This window comes from Danio rerio, chromosome 3 (genome assembly GCF_049306965.1).
Source record: "Danio rerio strain Tuebingen ecotype United States chromosome 3, GRCz12tu, whole genome shotgun sequence".
In the NCBI taxonomy this organism is placed as follows: Eukaryota; Metazoa; Chordata; class Actinopteri; order Cypriniformes; family Danionidae; genus Danio; species Danio rerio.
The window spans coordinates 65,970,597-65,981,942 of record NC_133178.1 but is presented as its reverse complement, the minus strand read 5'-3'; positions in this window follow the sequence as shown (position 1 = coordinate 65,981,942).

Sequence of the window (11,346 nt, the reverse complement as noted above, 5' to 3'; positions counted from 1 at the left end):
GGTCGTACCATGGATGAAAGATTTTTGGTGCTTTTTGCCTTTATTAGGATAAAACAGAGAGGGGGGGATACGATTGGAAAAAGTCCATGAGCTGGGACTCGAACTCAGGTCACCTGAAGCACAATTGCACAATATGTCGCACTGCCCTAGGCTATCGGTACTGACATAAGTTGTTTTTTAGGAGTTTACGGACACCAGCGGCACCATCCAACACCTAGCTATGATTCAGGACTCTTAAAGTCCTGCCATGCCACAAAGCGACACCTGCAGTTCAATATTAAATAACATTATGACTGCGTACAAGTTGTGTGCATCTGTTAGGCCGGGGAATCTTTAGAGACTCATTAAAGTTACTATTTTCCACCTGCCATCCTAAAGGGGAGCTGTTATGCACGTAAAAATCACTTTTATAAAGGGTTTAAACACAGCAGTGTCTGAATATAACCAACCTCTAATGGTAAACATGTATTAATTCAATTTTTCTTATATTTATTCTCTTGATAAAAACAGTCTGCAGAAACACTTTGATTGAACTTTCGAGAATCGATTCAGAAACTCATGAGAGGGATTCGAAATGAGTGTCCATTATGACATATATATAAGGGACGATAAGGTATGACAATGGTCTTTTCAGCAGGGATGTACAGCAGTATTCAAGAAGCCTCAAGTTTTATACCTCACTTTGAATTCCTCACTGCCACTGATCGCCACTCAACAAAGGTCAGCACACTACAAAAACGCTTTTCTTACTTGAGAGTTTTTGTCTTGTTTCTAAATCAAGAAGCATCTTCCAGTCAAGCAAAAAATATATTCAGTAAAATATTACTCTCCTCTTCACTATCGGATTGTCACTGGGCACGTGGCGGCCCTTGTGGAGGGGGCGCTTGTTGTTACTGTCCAGATTATCCTGATTTATATGGTCTATCTATGAAGTGTTTATGATATCAGTATCACATCATATCATTTTAACTCATGAAGTTTTTCCTCAAAACAACCAAATATAATCTACAAATCGGCAATGCAAAATAAATGCTTTTCAAACAAGATTATTTGGCTTACCTCATTGGCGGATTATTCTGGTTAAGGACAACCTCACTTCGTTTTATTTCTAAAAGCAAGACTGTCTTTTTGTTTGTCTAAAAAATTGCTTCTTGGTTTAGGAATTATTCCATATTTGCACTAGAAACGAGATCAAAACTCTGCAGTGCCGTTGCTTTCCATTGTCAATCTGTCCAAGAGTAATGTCATCCATCCAGGGGTTTCACCTCTACTTAAGTGTGTTTATTTTTCGTCTGAATGTGTGTTAAATATAGACCCTCCTGCAGGTGAATGAGCGATTTTGTCTGAACGGGACACCTTTAGGGGATCAGACATTGTTTGAGTTCGGCTGATAACAGGAGTTTTGAGAAATGTCAGACATCAGGAAATGAAAGAGAAGTTTTGTGTCCGGTCATCTGGAGACGCTGATGTATATCTAGAGCGGATCACTATGAAAGACTTCAGCCCCATAGAAAACCATTCAAAGTGTCTTATAGCCTCACCAGAGCCTTACGCCTGGATCTCTCTTTCAATAAATCCTCTTCTCTTCTCTTCTTATCGCTGGTTTCCCTCTCCCATCTCCAGTCTTTAGTGCAGAGCTTTCCCATATGGTAAAAAAAAACAACAACAACATTCCAGGCCAAAACATGCAGATTTCAATTATACATTGTGTCTGTTGATTACTTTGCTTTTTCATTTCAACCATCATTTATTTCTAAAAATATATTTATTTTTTAGGGTGAAAAAGATGCAAATTATACATTATTTAAAATACATTTAATGTAATTATTGTTGTTATTATTATTAACAATAATAATAACAGATATGCATTATGCGTCTTATGATGGTCTTTTCCGGAACAAATCCAGATCATCCTTGCCTGCATGAGCAGCGCTTTATTGAAATTACCAGTTAAGTCGTTTCGGTAATTATCCCGGATATTTACCCGTATTGCAGTGTGAAAGGGGCTATTGTGTACATCCATGTGATGTGTATATTTTTGGCTGTTTATTTATGTATGTATTTTATTATTGTTGTTTTACCATATGGGTTGGGTTTTCCCTGCACTGAAGTCCCATACGCCTGCATATTATTATCAGTGTGAGTGGTCAAATCCATGTCGCTAAAAGTGTTTCCTCACGAAAGACGAGGTCGCAAATAAACGTGAATATCTGCTGTTTCACTAATGCCGAGTTCAGACCGCACGATTTTAACACCAATTTTGACTCGCCGACAGGCATGGATAAATCGCCGACAAACACCTGAAGTCACAGGTAAATCTGCGCTCGTTCATGCGAGTAACAATCACAGTGTGAACTATCAAAGACGCATCTGAGAGAATCGCCGATGAGTCGCTGACACTCCTGAGATATTTGGTATGCTAAATATCTGGAGCAGTTGGCTATTCAAGATCATGCCATGTGAAATGACTGAAAATAACATCGGCGATCACCTACAGCCAATGAGAGAAGAGCATTCAGGCCAGTTGGAGGCGGAGTTACGAAGGTGTAGACTCTAATATCAACAAGCATGGCTTCGAATAAGAAAAGGGCTTCTCTTCGCTCTAATTCAAGAGTTCACACTCAGCTCATGATTGATTATGAAGCGTGTTTGGAACGCTGTCCAGGGAGAGAGCCCTTAGCTCATAAGATCCTCGAGCCCGGGGCTCCCTCCCGTTTGCAGGGCGAGAGGGGAGTTTGAGCTCAGGTAGATCTGGAGAGCTCCCCTGCTGTAGTGGCTAATGAACAGATAGTGATCGCTCTTAAGAGAGAACTACTTACTAGGAGCATGTCTATGGTACCGATTTGGACTAGTCAATTAACTTAAGTCGCATGTTTTTTGATGGTGGGAGGAACCCGGGGGAAAACCCACCTGGGCACGGGGAGAACGTGTAAACTCCGCACAGAAACGTGAGCTGGCTTGGTAAGGACTAGAACCGGTGACGTTCTTGCTGTGAGGCAACAGTGCTAACCACTGGGCCACCCATCTAGAAAAGAAGGAGGAGTAAGGGTGGAAGAGGGGCTTCTTCAAAACGAAGATGGCTGTCATATGGAGCTTAGGGTAATTAAGGTGGCTTAGGAATCGTCTGATTGGTGAATCATGAATTAAATAATGCGGGGCGGGCCGCAAGCAATCATAAGCACGTGATCCTCTCAACATTAGTTTATAAATAAACTTCACATGGACACAAGAAATGGAGGAAAGCTAGTGGAGATCTGGCAGGAGCACCCTAATTTGTTTGACATGTCATCAGAGCAAAATCACAAACGAGTTGAAAAAGAAAAGGAGTCTCTTCAAAAGGTGGAGATGAGCAAAATAAGTACATCCTCTACCAGACTAAAGTCTTCTTTCTCATTATGCAGTTAATAAGACAAGATTTACTCCTTGACCTCAAATTTGTGAGACGTAGTTCGTGGACCAAGACTAAGGTCCCGTTTACAGCAGTGCGTTTTAGTTTTAAAACGGCGTTTTAGATCAAAAACGATTCGCGTCCACACTAGCGTTTCACCTAGCATCTCTGAACATATCTCCGTCCACACTACGCCACCAAAAACAGATATCACGTGACCATTCGCACACTCTGGGCATGCGTGTTCTAGTATAAACAGAAAACATGCGTCTCGCTCGGCATTTGGTTATTGTTAGTCAACAAACGCCGGTTGAACAATGAACGTGATGGTGAAGAAAGCAAGAGAGGTATTTTTGTGGACAGACGACGAGGTCGAGTTACTAAACGTAACAAATGAATAACTGCACAATGCCGCCTAAAACAGACAATAGTGCAAACAACGCTCCCATTTCTGTGTCCATGTTGTTGTTTACAGTACTGTCTTCCGGTAGCGTTGAACCCATGTGTTATAGTCATGTGATAGAGTCTTGACGAATAAAGGAAGGATACGAAAAGCCCCAATCAGCTAGCGAATCTCAGTAGTCCCGCCTTCGTTTTCAGATGTCTCCGTTTTCCCTCATCCACACTGAGATGGAGCAGCAGCGTTTCAGAATAAAAACGGCCTCTCCAGCGTTTTTGAAACGCTCCGTTTTCGGTGCTCGAGAACTCCGGCGTAGTCTGGACGGATGGCGTAACCATAGCAAAACTTATGCGTTTGAAAACGAAAACAAATTAGTGTAAATGGGGACTAAGTTGTCGATGATTCTCCTATTGTAAAGTCATGCAGTGTGAAACCTGTCGCCGATCCATCTTGCAGAGTAAACACAGCAGCACTCAGATAGTCGTGCAGTGTGAAAACATCTGTGACGTGACTACTCAAAAATCCTGCTGTCTGAATTCGGCATGAATTAAAGCATTTACAGCAACCTTTTCTCAGCAAAGCCATTTAGACACCAGCTTTTGAGCCATTTTGTAGAACGGTGTGTGTGTGTGTGTGGTGGATAGATGTAAATGTTTGCATGTTTCCTCCTCTAACTCATTGACTTGGTGTGCTTTCAACAGTATTATTAACCCATCGCTCACTATAAACACCTGTACTCTTCCCTCTGTTCATGGGTTTTCCTGATTTTCGCTAACATTGTTCTCAGTATTTCTCTGTATCATGCTATTAAATACAGCGTCTGGATCATGCATACTGTATGTGCTTTATTATGTGACTGATGTGTGTTTTTTAATCTTTACTAAATAAAAGTCCATCATTAGAAAAGCATTGTGTTTTTTTTTTTTTTTAACACAGACTCAATGTGAAAACGTAGCCCTGTATACATTTCTGGAGAGCGTGAGTTATGTAGCCAGAGGTACGTATAGCTGCATTTCGTCTGTAAAACGAACGCTACAGGGCGGTATGATGCCGTTCCTGTTCACACTACACTGACCGCTTACCTGCATGTGGACGGCTTTCCCGCTGTTACTAGTTTGCCCAGTGGTTCGCCATGACCGTGTTGACCGTGATGACGGGGTTCGAGGCCGGTAGAGAAGGGTTACAGAAAGCAGGTGAAACAAAAACAAAAGCCAAAAAATGAAACAAACAGGTAAATAACAGGGTGAGAATGTGGTAAAATCTGAAGATGTGGTAAAAATCAGGCGGCCGTGAGGGCTTTTGTTTTTCTGGATTGCTTTTGAAAACACTATTGGTTGGGTTTAGTGAAGGGGGAGGGTTGGGATTCGGTCGGTGAGTCAGTCAGTCGACAGTGGCCTCTGGTGGATTTATATGAGAACAGCAGGCGTGAACGGCACTCAGGAGAGAATTCTGAGATCTGAAAAGCATGCACAGCGCCCTCTGTTGGAGTCACGAAAACTGCAAAAAAACGTAGCTCCTGTGATGTATTTGGTGCTCTCCAGAAATGTATACAGGGGTACGTATCAACAACAAGCATGGCTTGAGTTCTTTGCTACATTGAAAAAACTAAAATTTGTTAGGTTTTCCTCAAACTATAATTTAACTTTGGTTAAAATTTTAACATTTAATTAAATCTAAATAAAAAATATTTAGTGTGGTCAAGAAAAAATCCCATTATAAATTTACTATATTACAAATTCAGTAAATTTGAAAATACATTACAAATTTACTATAAACACTAATATTTATATATCTTTTTTTATTACAATGTAGACTTTTATATTGGATTTATCTTTTTTTTTACTTTTACAACAATGTATAGTTTGTCTTTGGATCAACCGAAAAGTATTACTATAATTTATAACTTTATTATATTTACAATAATAAAGATTAATGTATACATTTTCCTCACATTGTAGTTTTGACTAGTTTGAAACTGAAGAATGTAATTTAATATTAATCAAAGGAAAAATAAACAAACAATTAAAACATTTAATTTAAACATTGTTTTTATAGACTATGAATGAATTGAATTACTTTGGTTAACTTAACTAACTTAAATGTTTGTTTTGAAAAAAATAAGTTTTTTTTTTTTTACTATAAAATCAAAGTAAATTTGAGCTTTGGACTAAATTAGAGATGAAATTTTTATTATGACTTAGGGGTTATATTTATTATTAAAACCTACTTATTATTATTATTATTTTTGTATTGCTACTTTTTCTTAAAGGCCAGTATAATGTAATTATAGCCTATTTATTATTATTATTATTCATTTTATTACTTTTTTTCCCTTAGAGGTCAGTTTATTATATTACCTATTGTTTATTATTTGTTTTTGTTTATATTTTTTTGTTTGCTTTTATTTATTATTATTTTATTTTTATTTTTTATTTTGCTATTTTACTTACAGGTGAGTATATTATTATTATTATTATTACATAATTTATTATTACATAATTTATTATTATACATTTATTTTTCCTTTTTTATTATTATTATTTTTATTATTACCTATTTATTATTAGCGTTTTTTTAGTAATTTTTTCTTCATTTCTATTTTACTATTGTACCTTAGAGGTCAGCATATACTATTTATTAGTTATTTTGCTTTTATTTGTGTACAGTGTACACTGTTCAAAACTGTACTTGCTAACCATGTGATGTCTACATCTACAGGCTCAAAAGTAAACAGTATTATTTTTCTTACCTCATTGGCAGATTATTTTGCTTATTTTAAGAAAAAAACTCACTTCATTTTGACTCATCATTTCTGAAAACAAGACAAAAGTTCTTACTTGCGTAGAAACTGCTTCTTGATTTAAGAGATTTTAGACAGAAACTCTTGTGCAGCGGGTTTCTGAGGTGTTTGGTGCTCTGCATACCCATGTGTGACTTTCACAGGTTTAAGTAATAATCCTCCAGCTTTTGAAATGGCAGGAGGATGAGTAAATGATGACAAAACTGACACCTTATATGAAACAAATGTGCTGAAATGCTCAAAATGAGGAATGTGATGTGAAAGTGTAAAAACAGGCACAGCGTTTTCTGACATAATCCAGCGCCTCTAGCTTCCTGTGTCCGAAGCCTTTTGACGTCTACAATAAATGAAGATTTTGTATAAATGGTGAGTCTGGCCTGCCACTGACATACAGATGAAGTCAGAATTATCCGACTCTCCTGTACATTCTCCCCCAATTTCTGTTAAACTGAGAGACGAGAGAACAAAAGAGCGCCCGGTGGAAACCCACGCTAACATGGGGAGAACATGCAAACTCCACAGAGAGATGCTAACTGACACAGCCGGGACTCAAACCAGCGACCTTCCTGTTGTAAAACCACAGTGCTAACCATTGCACCACAGTGCCTCCCTGTGAATAAATCAATAATACAGACACTTTTTTACACTGTACAGTCTTTCTAAGCTTCTCTCATGACCTTGTCCACGGGCGTTTGTCTCCATCCTCTCTAATAGCCTTCATTAAGCGTCCGTTTACACAGAATTAATAAATTAGTGGATGTGAAACGGCCGATCAGCCATGTTTTTCTGGCACAGATTGAAGCTGATGGAAAAAGCTGGAAAGCGATTCGGTACGCGACAGCTCTATTTTCAGTGACCTTTATGGAGACGGCCCCGAGGGCTCGGATAATCTCATTTAGCTTCGGTAATATCGCCTGTCATTAGGAAATGCATACAGTCATTTCACCTCCTGCTTCAGCTTTAATGCTTGTAATCTGAATCCAGTCACCGATGTCGTTCCATTTAACAGCGCTCTTTTTTATTATTAATTGATATGAATTAGCTAATAGGAAGCTAATCACACAGTCAGGACAAGATGGGATTGATTGTACACCACAGCCATCATGTATTATGTGTTATACACTATATATATTTAAAAAGACACTATATGAATATCTACGAACTCCTAAATCAAGAAGATTTTCTAGATGAGCAAAACATATTGTGTTGTTTTCAAAAATAATGAGTCAAAATTAATTGTTTTATTTTTATAAACAAGCAAAATAATCTGCTAATGGGGTGAGAAATCTTAAGTTTTTCATTAGAACATGCAAAATACCACTAAACAATCCCAGATAGCATACGAATGTGGGCCACTTTAGGCAGTTATGCAGCACTGGTGGTCCTCCTTCGGCCCAGACAAAATGAATGTGAGCCTGAAGTGGTCCACCTGTGCAATGGCAAAGAGGAGGGGGGGGGGGGTCAAAGACAGTGGCGTAGCGGACGGGCCCGCAGGGCACGCACCGTACGGGGAGTGGGGTCGTGTGATTAGGGGGCACCACGTCGTCACGATTTTCAATAATTGAATCCAGCAACCGCAATAATCAAACTCTTGGGAACAACTGTGGTCGGAACCAAAGTTCACAGGTCTGTGTTCTCTGAACTCCTCTCAAGCGGTGGACTACTTCATTCTGATTGCTTGCTGCCGAGCCGTGTCATAGCTCATTATCATAAAGTTGACTTGATTTCAACTCTTCTCGACGTTCACACAGGAGAAGATGCGCCACGCTGTTCCTCGCCGCCGGTGCTCGTTAAAAATGAATGACTTCTTTCTACTTTGACGCTTTCGCCACTTTAGATTTGTGACCGCTCCTGTATTTGCTGTCGTAAACACAAATGTATACTACAGTGTTTATTACAGTTCAGTTAATACTAAAGGATAGTGGAGCTTTCATTAACAGAGTTGTAAATACTATAATATAAACAGCATAATAGGCTTTACCATAGTAAAGATGGAGCATAGAATGTAAACAGCTGCACTCGTAGTGTAACATAAACCGACATCCAAGCCTGAGCTTTATATAAAGCCCTGTGGCCCACTTATCAAGACTCTGGCCCATTTTCTTTGGTGACAAGTCTTTTTGCTTCCCGCATAATACAAGTGTCAGAAAATGGCACACAGCAGAACTGGACTGCAGGAGGTTTAAGATGAGCATTTGTCTTGTTTCTAGTCCAAATATTGAAAACAAATCTTAAATCAAGAAGCATTTTCTAGACAAGCAAAACATATTGTCTTGATTTCAGAAACAACGAGTCAAAATTAGGCGTGTTTTACCTTGAAATAAGTGAAATAATCTGCCAATGGGGTAACTATAATCTCATTTCAAAGCAAAAACAAGATTATTATGGATTTTTTTGCAATCTACTAAAAGATTTCAGCTGCTGTCTGCGCTTTCCAAGTGTTTTTAAACCTCCCTTTCTTCATGTGTTTAACACTTTTTTTTTTGAGTCAATACATTATTTTGGTCGGAATTATTAGCCCCCCTGTTTATTTTTCCCCCCAATTTTTGTCTAACGGAGAGCAGATTTTTCTCAACACAATTATTTAATCATAATAGTGTTAATAACTCATCTCTAATAACTGATTTAGTTTATCTTTGCCATGATGACAGTAAATAATATCAGACTAGATATTCTTCAAGACACTTCTAAAAAGCTTAAAATGACATTTAAAGGCTTAACTAGGTTAATTAGGTTAACTAGGCAGTTATTAGGCAAGTTATTGTATAACGATGTAAACTATCGAAAAAAAATATAGATTAAAGGGGCTAAAAATATTGTCCTTAAAAAGGTGTTTAAAAAATTAAAAACTTATTTTAATCTAGCCAAAATAAAACAAATAAGACTTTCTCCAGAAGGAAAAATATTATCAGACATACTGTGAAAATTTCCTTGCTCTGTTAAACACAATTTGGGAAATATAAAAAAATAGAAAAAAATTAAAAGGGGGGCGAATAATTCAGCCTTCAACTGTATATATATATATATATATATATATATATATATATATATATATATATATTTTTTTTTTTTTTTTTTTAATTTTTTTTTTATTATTACTTGTAAAGCTAAAAGTTAAGCACACTTTCACACTTCTAAACCATCTCAATAACCCAATTAACCCAATGTGTCTGAATTTGACAACCAACCAAGGGGATAAGAAATTTGACAACAACCCAAAGTGTAATACCTCTATACAATATTATGCAAGACGTCTTAAATAAAACTAACATCCAGATCCAAGTTCCTCAGAGCTGACACGGAGAGACAGGGGTCTTAATCTCCTCCGGAACCTGAGGTTAATTTTGATATCCAGGTATAGTTACAGCCTCTCTGATGGAGGAAAGTGGATCATGTACTCATAAAAGGGAAATTTCCCAGGAGCCTCTTGGATCCAGCAAAGCAACAGGAAATAATTAAACTCGCAAAAGCAAAGACACGAGACCGATGAACACAGCAAGCGATGAAAATCATCATCATGCGAGACCTAAATGATCCTTGAGATAATAATAATAATAATAATGTGCATTCACTCATGTTCCTTCAGCTTAGTCCCTTATTTATAAGGGGTTACCACAGCGGAATGAACCTCCAACTATTCCAGCATATGTTTTAGGCAGTGGATGCCCTTCCAGCCGCAACCCAGTACTGGGAAACACCCATACACTATTGCATTCACACACACACTCATACACTACGGCCAATTGAGCTCATCAATTCCCCTGTAGCGCATGTGTTTGGACTGTGGGGGAATCCGGAGCACCCGGAGGAAACGGGAGAGAACATGCAAACTCCACACAGACCAGTGACCTTCTTGCTGTGTGGCCACTGAGCCACCGTGCCGCACGACATGACAGCTTTAATAACTAATTTCTTTTGTTTACCATGATGACTGTACATAATATTTTCAACCCAAGCTCATTCTGAAAACGTAGCCCCGCAGACGTTTCTGGAGACCACGATTTACGTGGCTGGAGGTACGTATGGCCTGCATTTCATTTTTTCAAGCGAACGATATGGGGCGGTTTGACGTTGCTCCTCTTCGCGCTCGCTGGCTGACGGCTCACCACCGTGTGGAGGGGTTTCCCGCTGCAACCAGTTTGTCCAGTTAGCTCGTCGTGTTACGTTGGCGGAGCGGAGGCACGAAGGAGGAGGAGTTGGCCACGACGACCACCGGGTTTGAGTCCGAGGAACTGCAGTTCCAGAAATCTGGTAAGACAAAAAACAGAATCAATAAAATAAAGCGAACGAGTTCGTAACGTGTCGAGAATACGGTGAAATGCGAAAACGCGATCAAAATTGGACGAGGGCTTTACTTTTTCCGGACGATTTTTGGGTTTAGGGAAGAAGGAGGAGGAGGAGGGTGGCTGGGTCGCCCAGTCAATCAATTGTTCAGTCGTCCAGTCAGTCGGACAGACGGTCGCTTGACAGCGGCCTTCGGCGGCTTTTCACGCAAGAACAGCGCGGGTGCAAATGGCGCACGCTTGCGAGAGCCATTCGAGACGCGAAAAAGCGAACACAGCGACCTCCTGCGGAATCGGGAAAACAAAAACTCCACAAATACGTACCTCCCGGGACGTATTTCGCTGTCTCCAGAAATGTCCGCGGGGCTACGTTTCCAGAATGAGCCTAGGTTGAATATTTTACAGGTTATTTTATAAGACCAGGCACGTGCACACATAGGGCTCAACCTGTGCAGTGCACATGCACTTTTTAGTC